Source organism: Hirundo rustica, chromosome 14 (assembly GCF_015227805.2).
Source record: "Hirundo rustica isolate bHirRus1 chromosome 14, bHirRus1.pri.v3, whole genome shotgun sequence".
Taxonomy (NCBI): domain Eukaryota; kingdom Metazoa; phylum Chordata; class Aves; order Passeriformes; family Hirundinidae; genus Hirundo; species Hirundo rustica.
The window spans coordinates 8,877,216-8,889,843 of record NC_053463.1 but is presented as its reverse complement, the minus strand read 5'-3'; positions in this window follow the sequence as shown (position 1 = coordinate 8,889,843).

Below are 12,628 nucleotides of genomic sequence, written 5' to 3'. Positions count from 1 at the left end.
TGTCCAAAGTCCCTCTCCAGCTCTCTTGGAGCCCCTTTAGGAAGGGGCTCTGAGGTCTCCCTGGAGCCTTCTCTTCCCCAGGTGAAGACCCCCAGCTCTCCCAGCCTGGCTCCAGAGCAGAGGGGCTCCAGCCCTTGGAGCATCTCCAGGGCCTCCTCTGTACTGACTCCAACAGGTCCAGACCCCTCTGATGCTGAGGACCCCAGCAGGCAGAGGAGTTAAACCTGCTGCTGACCTGAAAATTCCCTCCTTTGCTGTTCAGCCTTTCCAAGGTACCCTGATCCTGCTGTGTAACTGATGTCACATTGCAGGGGTGTAAAGTGCCAGTGACCAGGACTTTGGGGTGGTACTTGCCGTGCATGTGTCCACAAACCTTGCAAACATTAGACTAGTCCCCCTTAACATCTTAACATTAAGTCTTAATAAAGTTGCGTAGTAGAAGAATGGAATAAGATTCTTTGAGGAAAAAAAAACCCAGAAAACCGAGACCTAGCTGGGCCATGGTAGTGGTGCCTTTGGGCAGAAACTTCAGCAAAGCCAGGGCCAAACCGTGAGCCAGAGCAAATCTACCCCCACCAAACCCTGTGGCTCCCTTCCACCCATGCTGCCTCCTGTTTCTGCTTGCCCACAAGTGAGGGCTGGTTTCTCCATTGTTTCCTTTACGCAGTTGGATTCGACCAACCTCCAAAAATTGATGAAGTCCTTCCTCTTTGCTGCCTCTGAAGGGCTGTTCCCCAGTGAACTGGATAAATGAGTGCTGTGCATTTTATCTCTTGGTCATTTTGCAATCTCACAACTGTAGGTTTGCCAGGTTTGTTGGCAGGTGATTGAAAAGGTAAATCCTCTTCCTATATCTTATCTTTGGCCTTGTCAGTGGTCAGTGGTCAGTGGTCAGTGGTCAATAACCTTCTTGGCTAGCCCAGTGTTTCATGTGGTAACAAGTCAGTGCTGAGCACCCACGCTCCAGCTGAGCTGTGGACAATAGGTTATTAAAAATCCCTAAAAGCTGTTTCTCTGAAAAATGAATCATATTCTATGTGCTAATCATTAAAAAATGAAACCTATTTCAAGAATGACTGTAGAAGAATTTACTCGTGCCGCTTGCGGCGCAGGCTTTTGTGCTGAAAATCCAGTGGGCACAACGTAAAACAAATTGCAGTGGCTGATAATTCCAGGTTCTGATCACCAAAATGAGAGGATTTTTGCCCCAGAGGTTGACTCGGCCCTGTGCACACGGCTGAGGCTGTAGTTCTGCTGGGATAGCAGCAGGCTGCGCTCCTTGACCAGCAAAGGGCAGGGCTGTGCAGGTGCCAGGCTGTGGGAGATGCGAACATCCTGCCCTTTTGGCTAAGTATGAGCTGAAGACGAAGCTGAAGTTGTGCTGCTGCACAATTCTGATTGAAAGCTCCCTCTCAAATTTATTTGCCCTTATTAACAAGCATGCCTCAGCCTGAGGTAGGCTGGTTTCAGCAGGGGGGACTAAAGAACAGAAAATATCTTTTTGCTACCTATGTCCTGTCTCCTGGGGAGGACAAAGCTGCAGCTGAATCCTCCAAAGGTCCTCTGAGGCTTGAGGAAATAGAAGGGCATAGGATAGATTGGGGTTGCAACTTTAGGCAGTTAGTCTGGGACCTTGTGATACAAACTTACAAAACAAAGGGGGAATGATCTCTGCAGAAATGGTGCAGAAACAAAGCAAATTGACATGGCTGGCTTTGCTATCTGTCTGCTCAAAAGCCTAATTGTCCCTGTTTCTTCCCCCATCACCCCCTCCCCTCGCCTTAAATATTTCTAGAACTGTGTACTTTATTTCTTAAATATTTCTAGAACTGTGTACTTAACTGTGTACTGTGCCAGCTCTTTATTTCCCTCCCAGAGTCAGCTACACACTGTATTTTCCCTTCTCTACACACAGTTAATTTTTAATAGACTGAGAAGATAAAACTGGATTTACTTACACTGTTTGCCCCAACTGATCTGTAACCTGAGACAGAAAGTGATATTTACTTGTTCTCCTCTGCTACTCAGTGACAGCCCCTGCTAAAACTGCAAGGTTTTATGTAGGAGCATCCCTGTGCTGCTAGAAAAACTCTGATTAAATCATGGATCCCTGAAAATGCCTGGGAAACCAAACTGTGGGACACACTGGAAGAGTGCCAAGCTGTGGTCATTAATGTACAGGTGAAAGTGTTACTCTTGGAGGAGCAAAGCTGGGATGCTGACGGGGGCTCAGAGCCCTGCTCAGTCGCAAAAGTCATCTCAGTTCTCATTAGGGTTTGTGTGGAGAGGTGGGGGTTTGAGTGGGTTCTTCTCTCTTCAAATATAAGTTGAGAACTGTGTCAGAACATGGAATTTTAAACAAGTGAATCGTAGGTGGGAGTCTTTCTTTCATGAGGGCAACCAACTTCATGATAAAAATTTAAAAACATTTGTCAGCCTGGGTAACACTGGAGAGTTTTGCTGAAAAATAAGCAAAAGAAGGAGAAGAAGCGAAAGTTTTGGGGTTTTTTTCATGACAAATTTTCACAACTCAATTGTACTGACTTGCCTTCAATGTCTGGTCACTCTCTGCCTCTGCAGGTAGGGCTGAATATTTATGTGGACACGTTGATTTTTCATTCTTAGCAAAATTAAAATGATTCCTGGGGAGGGTGAATAAGACACAGCAGGTTAAACACCTCTCACAGGTGCAGCAAATACCCTTGTGTAGTTAGAAGAAATAAACGTGCTGCCAGGACATACACAGCCCCCACAGAAGCAGCCCCCCTGCTTCTCCAGAGCAGCAGTTGTGCTCAGAAATTCGTGAGCCCGCAGCACTTGCAGAGCACTTTAGCCCTTGACACTCCCAGTAGCGTGTTGGCAGCCTTGGCCTGAGAAGCCCTGTCCTGTTAACAAGAGCTTGTTGTCCCAGGAAAGTCTTCAGCTGATTTACTAATGGAAAGAAATGCCTCACTTGGACACGGAGAAACCTGAGTGTGCCAAGGCAATCCTGAGGCAGGAGTCTGGGGAAAAGGAATGAGTTACTTCATCACTGTTGTTTTATGGCTTTGGGGATGGGCCCCAGGGAAGATTTGGGTTTCAGCTTTATACAGGTTTTTTTTTCTCCCCAGCTGCCTTGAAAAAGCAGAACCTAGCCCAAACTCTATGACAGGACCAAAGAAATTCAAGGCAATTTGTAGTGAAGCAGCCTTTTAATAATGTGATTTTCCATGTTTAAGCACAAATGAAATTTCTGGCTTATTAAAGAAATCTTCATTTTTGGCTGAAAGAAAGCAGTGAAATCCAAGAGGAGTGAGCTGCAGCAGGGCTCAGGCTGCTGAGCTTTGAGGATCCATCTCCTCCCACCACCCTCTGTCCCCAGTGCATCAGCCCCCACCCAAAAGAACAGTGATGGACAGGACACAGTAACAGCTTTAAAGTAGGTGTTGTACCTTACTCTGAATCTGGTCTTGCTCAGATAACCACCAGTATTTTGCTTATGGAGACTTTTGAGGTGGAACAGCTGCTTGAGGCTCAGTGGTTTCCACTCTACTTTGGTGACTACCTATGCCCAAACAATGCCCCACAAGTGGGGGGCTGGAGGTTTGACCCTGATGTGCAGCCCCCTGCTTCCAGGTTGGGACAGGATCTCTTAAGGCACAGTTCTGGACATGGACATGGAACAAAACCTCTCAGTCATCGTGTACACAGGCACCAGGACATTGACCTTCACTCCCTTCTTATGGGGCCTCTCTAGTCAGTGGGTTTGATCTAAAATGTCTTCACACAGAATCCTGTTAACACGGGGAGAGAGAGGGAGAGACTTGCTCCTGTGAAATGGTTTCCAAGCTTGGCAAAGTTGTAACATTCAATAGCAAAATACAGATGACAATAAAATGATAAGAGATTTAACAGCAATGCTTTAAGAGGGAGCAAAGAGTTGACATTTGTGAGTGTGAAGAGCCCAGCAGGCACCATCCCTGTTGGGCTCTGGGAAGAGGAAGGGAAAACTATAAGCTGGCACTGGAGGTCTGACCTAAAAGAGTGCAGGGAATCCCAAATGCCTTCCTTAAGTAAAAGAGTCCAGGTCCCAGGCAGCCTTCATTTATTTCATGAATTGTACATTCTTTGTGAAGTCAAAGGTGATTGCATTAAAGACAGAAGCAGCTCTGGACACGCTCTGTACTGATCTTCAAGTAAGATGCTTTTAAGAAATCAGGCATGCTGTTAGTGATCAATATGCCTCAGCTGATTCTTGCTTATTCAATCAACATATTTCTTCAAGAAAATTTTTCCACAACCCTTGACCAGCTGATGCTGGCTGGAGATGGCTTCAGAGCCTGGTGGAGACCAGATGAGGTGTTTGAGCTCCAGACAACCCCCTGCAGATCGGCAACATGAGAGGAGGCGTCCTGCTGGTCCTGTTACATCAGGGGTTTTGAGCACCCCTGTCTTCCCACACCCTGCTCTGCCATTTGGATCCCTGAGTGATTGTTTTTTCTCAAGAAGAAACCCCCTTGGTGTACTGTTTTCCTGCTTGTCAGATGTCATACGCAGAGAAGGGGAAATCTATTTGATAGTAAAATTTTGAAACAAGATGTTTAGACAGACTATACAGGCAAAAAAATATATATAATAGCTACTTCTTTGCACTGCTTCCCATGCCCAGGGCTCAGCTAAACCAAGCCTGATAAGATTGCACCATCCTAAACTCATTTTGTTAGTTATAGATTTTGCTTGAGAGATCAAAGTGGAGAAAAGAAGGAGTGAAAAAATTTTGCACATTTCCTCAGAAAGTGAGTGGTTTTTATCCTAATTCTGTTAATAAATATCCTGAGGGCCACATACTCTCTTGGTATTGTTTCTTGTTGCACACCCAGTTTAAAGCAGTGGAGGTGAATGCACGGTGGTGAGAGGCCACAGGGAAACCCAGGAGCTTCGGGGGCATCCTTCAAACACAACAGCGAGGTCCCGAGCCCGTGACATCTCTGACACTCCTGTGACCCACAGGAGAGCAGCCACCACTGCTGGCCTCTGCTCCTGTCCCCAGAGAGGGGGGTCACCAACGTACTGGGCTGCAGAAAAATGTGCTACAGCTCTTGTGCCACGCTGGGAAATTTAGGTTAAGGGCTCTTTGGAAATCTGGATTTCCAGGTTGCAGATGGGTTTCTCTGGGGTCTTTCAGTAAATTTCTGCCTGTCTGCCACTAGTGTGGGAGAGGGGAAGATGGTGAAGGTCTGCAAGGCATGGATCCTGGCACCCCTATGGAGGAATTGCTGGCTTTGCTTCGATTTTGCTAATTGAGATGAGAGGTTTTTACACTGAGTGAATTAAACGTGGAAAAGACCAAATTACTTGCTGACATTTTGCGTTATACCCTGAGATAAAGATCAGGGAGGTAAAGAGTGATTCATGAAGGTTTTGTGTGAGCTGTGCAAGAGCAGTGGATGCTTTGCTCACCTTCTCTGCCCCCACCACTCAGTGTTCCATGGGGGTTACAGCCTTATTGTGCATCTGAACAACATCCCAAGGCTTGGAGCAATGCAGATAACCAACCAATGTCTTCACATTTTGCTTATTGGATCCAAAGGTGGGATTTTTTTAACTTGCAGAAAATCTTTTGGCAGACAGGTGGCAGAGATTGGCAATTACTTAATTTTGCACGGATGGCAGGAGTGTGGAAGAGAGAAAGGAGGACAAGGGGAGCAAAGCAAGGGCAGGGGCTGTGTGGTGGAGGAAGTGAAGGGTCGCTCACTGGGGAGGAGATGGGGGAATTGTGTGGGAGGTAAGGGAGGCAGGAAGGGTTTTTCCTCATCTCAGATAGTGCTGGGAGACACTGAGCAAAGGGGAAGATGTGTGTGAGGCTTTGGCAATTCTCTTTAGCTGTGGCTGCAGAGCCTACCTAGAGTGTATGCCTGAAGGAGAAAAAAAATCACAAAAACCCCCAAACACTGCAGCTCTGTAGGCTTTGCAGCTCACCCTGTGGGGCAGGAATGCCCACTGCTCTGCGTTTGGGGGTTGCACCAGCAAGGGTGGGTGCTTTGCTTGCAAAGGGGTGAATAAGGAGCAAAATGATGAACTGCTCATGTGCAAGTAAGCACCACTGAGCAATCAAATTAAATGTAATTCAAGTAAGATTAAATTTAAAAGACAATGGCATTAAATTCCAGCTCTAAAACTCATAAAACTCTCTAAAAGCAATTTCCAAAATTGAACCATGCTGAGATCTAATAAAGTTTTCACTAAAGAGGAAGTGCTTGACTCAGTCTGTCACTTAGCAATAGGAGAGTTGTTTTCCCCGGTTATGGAAGGGGTGTAAATAGCTATAATAGTTTCCTTTCTATTTTACCAAGTACCAAGGCATGAGTAAAGTGCTTGGCAGTGCTCTGAGGGCTGCGAATCCCCAACTTATGCTAAAAATGCTCTTTTGGTAAGGCAGGTGTCTGAAAACTCACAGCCTGTTCTGGCCTTTGACCCAACAGAGCAGATCCCTCTTGTTTTCTTCTATTCACCAGTGCATCCTGATAGACCTCAGTGTGCTTACACAGAGACCCAAGACAGTGACACCCATGGGTATGGGAAGATTGCAGTGAGGGAGAGAGGGGGATTTGCTTTCCTGAATGTCAGGATTTGGAAATATCCAGGTTTTGCAAGATTCTAGTTTAATTTCTTACAGGAAATAAACCCTGGGGCACAGCACTGCAGATGCCTATTAGCAATGCCTTATTTTTCCTCCATTTTTTCCTTCTTGCTGGTGACAAATGCCACACAAACCATTTGAGATGACAAGCTGTAATCCCGTGTGCCAGCACTCTTTCCCTCTGACTTGTGTTGCTTCCATTTCCTAGAGGCTGCAGAGTGCATAAAAGAGGGCCTGAGTTAGTGTAAAAAAACCACAAAAAACTGTCTATGGAGATAATAACTTACCTTTTTTTTTTTTTTTTTTAATTATGCTTGTAAAAATAATAATTTGGATGAACTAGAGGAGTATTCTAGAGGGCCCCGTGATGTCCAAAGGCAGCTTTTCCCTCCCCTTCTCTGATAACATCTTGGATCTTCAAAAATACAGGACATAGCTTAACATCAGAAAGTCTTTTAAAAATTAACTTTCGAAGGAAATATTATTGTTAGCACGTAATGGATGCCTGAAATGCAGCATCCAGCTTGTGTAATGGGCTCAGAGGGAAAGGATGGCAATGAAACCCCATTTAACTAATGAGTGTAATTTAGAAAGAGACTTCACTGCAGACTTTCACAGGAAATGGTTTAGAAACATTCTGCCTGTGGACGAGAAGGGGTTTGTGGTTCTTCAAAAAGCCTTGCTTCAATCTGCAGAAACACCTAGTGGTTTTTTATTAGCTTCTGCGGGTAACGGAATTGCTGCGTGCGACCCTGACACCGCGACGTCCGCGCAGTGCTGCCCTGGCTGAGGGACACTGCCTCTGGCCGTCCCATGAGACGCCAGGCAAGGGGCCATTAGAGCCTCTCTGCACCATGCTGATGATTTAGTCCATCAGCAGTTTAAAATCCTGCAGCTCTCTGTGCACAGCTGGCTCTTGGCTCTTGCAGAAGGAAATTTCTTTGTGTCCTGGGTCCCCATCAGCGTGGCAGGGATGAGCTGCACAGCCCCGTGTCCTGCCGTGGGGCACCAGCCCCAGGATGCCCTCATGTCCCACCAGGCTGATGGTCACTCTCTGTGTTCCTTGTCTCTGCTCTTGCCCTCTTGCTGGGTTCAGGAGTGTTTTTGGATGCTTTTTTCTCCCCAAAGTTCTGGTTGAGCAAGAGCTCACCTCAGCAGATCGGGGTTCATCCAGGACAAGCCTGTGGAAACCTGGTCCCAGCCAGGTCTTGGCTTTGGGCACTGGAGAACCAGGGGTGGGCAGCACTCGTGCTCCAGAGCAGGAAGGTGTGGGTGAGGTGAACTGGGCTGTGCAGGGGACAGTGACAGTGACAGTGGCAGGGCTGCCACTGCCTTCTGATGGAAAGCAGGTGAAGGCAGCTCCACTCAGCAGCCTGTCCTGACCTCCCTGGATCCTCATTCTGTGTAGAGGTAGAGATAAAATGTCTCTGGTGTGTGTTTATGTGTATGTATGTGTGTGTGTGTGTGTGTGTATATATATATATATGTGTGTGTGTGTATATATATATATATATATATTTTTTTTTTTTTTTTAAACCTGTCCTGCTCCATCCCTGGTTAAGGGGAGCTCATCCCCAGTGTTGGGGTTTCTGGGGATGTTTTGTCTGTGCTGAGGAAGGACTGTGTAGTGCACAGTGAGCCCCTTTGCCTCCTCTGCTTTTTATCTGACATGAAATGATGACCTTGTGCCTGCCAATAGCAGAAGTTTTTGGGGAAAGTTGCTTTTTTCCCCCCTTTATTTCAACATTAATTTATCCCCTTGTGCCTCCTGGTATCCAAGGTTGTGCTCTAGCACCTTTGCTTTCATCTGGAAGAAGGAAGAGGTATTTATCTCACTCTGAGTTTAAATCAAAATCCTCAAACAGGTCTTGTGTTGCCCAGGATCCCAAATCCCCCCTGTCTGGGTGCCTCAGCTTCTGGGATCAGTCCACAAACAACTTCTCAGTGCTTTGGCATCAGCAGGGTGGAGAACTGCAGCATACTGGATATCTAATTATGAAAACACAGAAAGGAGACTATAAAAATAAGCCGTGCAGCTATTGTGGTGGCTGCTGCTCTTTTGTGTTCAGCAGATTTCTTTTACCCTTTAAGAGGAGCTGTTGATGGATTTAGAAGAGCTGCAGACAGAAACGTGGTGCTGCAGTGGGGCTGGTTTTGCTGATAGGCGAAGGCAGATACCACCTCTCCCCTCACCTTGGGGCTGGCAGAGCCCTGTCCTCACTAAAATACAAACTGTGTGGGAATGGCCTCCTGGCAGGTCTCTGCACGGAAACCATATAATTATAAACCACTGTCTAGCCTGAAGTACTGCTAAACGTTTAAGCTATCACATTTCCACAGCTCATTCAGGGGTATTTTTAGTGCTGGTGGAGAAAGTTGCTGACTCCAGGTCGAGTGATCCCTCCCAAGGTCTATGGTCCCGATTCAGGGAAGATAAACCATTTGTTGAAATGTTTGTTACAGTGGAGCTGCTCTCCCTGCCTCTGCCCAAGCATTCCCATGGGAGAGCTCTGGGCCTGGAGTGCAGGCATGAAGGAGAACGACCAGCTTGCTTTGGCATTCAAAGTAGAAAAGTGTGATACAGCTAGAATGTAGATATCTGTCTAAATGTCATTTCTCTTACCCATTTTCATTGCTGGCGCCTGATTTTCCCCGAGTGGAGATGAGCAGCAGGGAGCTGCCTCCAAACAAGGTGCCTTGCTGTTTGGGGCTCATGAATCCAGCTGTGCAGCACAGCTGGCTGAAGAGCCTGGATTTGTTTCTTTTGCACAAAAGTCTCTTGGTAAGATAATGAAGGGAAGGCATCCTTAAGCTGCCACTCACCCAGCAAAGACAAGAGCCAGGAGCTGGAATTTCGCGTGGCGTTTGTGGTCCCGTTTGCGTGCCCAGTCATCCCCTGCTCCCCATCAAGCCCCTCTGGTCCCTCGTGGGCAGGGATGTGTGAGAGCCACTCTGAGCCAGGGCACCCACAGGAGGGAGAGGGCAGCAGGGACCCCACAGCAGCCTGCCCCACGGGGAAGGGCTCAGCTGGCTTTTCCAGGGAGGAACAAACTTCCAGGGCACAGCCGAGGAGGGTTTCTGCCCGCTGGAGAAGGGCTCTTCTGCGCGAGGGGGATAGCCGGGTGATGGAAAGGAGCTCTGCTGCAGGCAGCCAAGCAGGGGACTGGCTGGAGTTTGCCTTTGGCAGTGGAGGTGAGCGGGGCTGGCAGATTGCAGGTGGGTGTTGATGGTTTGACAGCGCGGGGGAGAGGATGGGATGAGGTTGGGATGAGCTGAGGAGCCTTGAGACGAAGATGAATTGACACATTTGACATGACAGGGGGGAGCCGTGGAGAGAGAGGAGTGATGTGGTTATGTTGACAAGCCCAGGCTCCTCTGGGTGAGGAGATATTCTACAGCAGAGCCACAAATGCCGGGGCCAGAGTGCATTATTGAAGTCGCCCGAATTCTAGTTTAATTAAAAATTAATTCTAGAAAATACATCCCACATAATTTTAACCTGCCAATGAGTACCCAGCAGCAAGCCTTTCTTGTGGGCAACAATCCTTCAGAGTAGAGAACATGAGCAGGGTCTCCCTGGATACATCTGAGGGGTCACAGCTGCTTTGTGATGCCTTAAATGGCACTTCCAGTGGTGTCAGCACCCTGCTGCTGAACATGTACCCCAGGTTTGATAACTGCATTTCACAATTAAGAGGGGGTTTGTAAATAACTCCTCCTTGTGCCATTAAATTCACTGATCATTCCCTGTGGTTTTATTACCTTTGTGCTGATAACTTTCCTGTATGAGTTCTTGCTGAAAAGAGTCTTTCCTGCTAAGAGTTTCCTTTCACTGGTGGGTGAGGATTGATTAAAGCATCCCTAGGATTTGGTGCTTTGATGCAATGAGAGGTAGGGCAGGGTTGGTTTTTTTTCCCCCTTTTAAGAAATAATCAATTGTCTGCGGGTAGTCTGCATGCTCCTGCTTCTCTCATAAGAAATTCCGTCTTTGCAAGGTCCTTCTTGGACACATTGCTTTGGATTAGTTGATCATATTGGAAAATGGGGAAGATCTGTGGCTCTAGAAAACCTCATGGACTAATGGTTTGTTAGAGAAGCTAGGAGTGCTCTGTCTCAGGCCATGGTTGTCCAGCTCTCGAGCTGGATGATGCTTCTGTTTCATTGACTTTCCCCTCAGAAGTTGGCCATGTCCCTCCAAGAGCAGTAGGATGTGATCAGGGGCTCACATGGGCGGATGATCCCCAAAATCTTCTCGAGTTTGGAGTATGCCCTGGGCTGTTTCAGCTGATTTGTGGGTGCTTTTCAGCAGAAAGTGGTGCCTGGCCCTTCTCCAACATTTCTGACCCAGATGTTCCCAAACCAGTAGTGTTGGATCTCCCTCATTTGCTCCTGGATGCTGCTGCAAGTCTGTCCCTGAGACACTTTGGATACTTAGGCTAAAAAGATGTTTAATTTTAATTATTGCTGGAAGCAAACTTGTCTGCTGCCTTATTAACTTGTAGGTGTGGCTGAGACTGAATTTGTAATTCCTGCTATCTAGAGCACAGTTTGCACCACTGCTCATCCCTAACTGAGATGAGAGCTGCTGTGAGCCGTGTTGTGCTTTCATCTGTGCTGTACAACTGGAAACACTCAGGAAAAAATAATTTCTCTTGTGCAGGACAACACATAATGTGTGCAGCTTGCCTGAAGTCAGTCTCGAGGAGTCCCCTCGCCAGGCTCCAGCAGAGGGTGCAGTGGCTTTTTCGTTTTTCCCCAGAGCCAGCTTTTAGGAAAAGTTGTCTTCCCTCACTTCTCTTATCCTTTTTTGTTTGATTCCAAGGCCCTTTGGCTCCCTGAAAACTGAAGTTGTTTAATGCCTGTAACAAAAACAATTTCTACCTAAACTTAGAGAAAAGTATAGCAGAATTATAGACCATTCAGCAAACACTCTGCTATGCAGCTGTCTGAAACCTTTGTCAATAGGCAACAGATGGGAGGGTTGTAAGAGTCCTTTTATATTTAATCTTACATTTTTTAATGAAGCCTTTATCTACCAAATTGCGTTGGGGCTGTTACAATTTTGTAATACTTTTTGGGGTGTGCTGATTCCAGTGTCTGCAGTGAGGGCAGGACATTTCTTTCCTCATGTTACCAGCTGTCAGTATCACAGGTGCCACAGGAGAGCATCATCCAGTGGATCATCTGGACCTTTAGACTCTTGCTTCCAAAATGCAAATACTGTGCAAAATTAGCTCTCCTTTACAGCAAGTACAAAACCTCTCCCAATGCTCAAAGGCTGCTCCTTTCAGTGTCTCTATAGACTGATGTGAGCTTTTTCCTTCCGAGTAGCAAGTTTTAAAAAGAGTCCATGCAAGATGCACAGCTGGGTAGAAGGAGCCTGATACCACAGTGATACAGATCTCCCTTGTGGTACTGGGTTCAGAAGACACTTTGATGCCTTAGGATTTTAGCCTTTATATGTTTCAAACCGTGTACTGCATTAGTGCATAACTCTAAAGTCCATATACAGTGTTAGTTAACTGTCTTCACATTTTGGTCAGACAAAACAATTCCTCTCTAGGCCTGGGACTCAAGGACACCCTACAGCCTCAGGCTCCAAAAAGTACAAACACAAGTGAATTGGGGAGGAGCAAACTGGGGGAATATGACCTCATTACCTGGAGCTGGAATTGGAGGATTAACTCCTGATATGCAAATAGACCAAACTTATTTCTGTCTGAAAAACTCGTGACCATTGTCCAGCTTGGGTGTAGCCTCTGGGAGGTTCCTGACTGCCCAAGGTTTATCTATTGAAGGCCTTTAATAAATACCCACTTTATTCTCTTAACCTTGGCTGGCCTCTGTTCTGGGTAGCCACTCCAAGGCATCAGCTCGGTTATGATCCTTATATCAACCAGTTGTGAGTAATTCCTTTGCCAACAAGAGTCAGCCAAACTGTGCCAGAGAACTGCTGGGGGTTAGGTTTTGGTCAGCAAAGACTGGTTTCATGCTTTTTTTATATTAAAA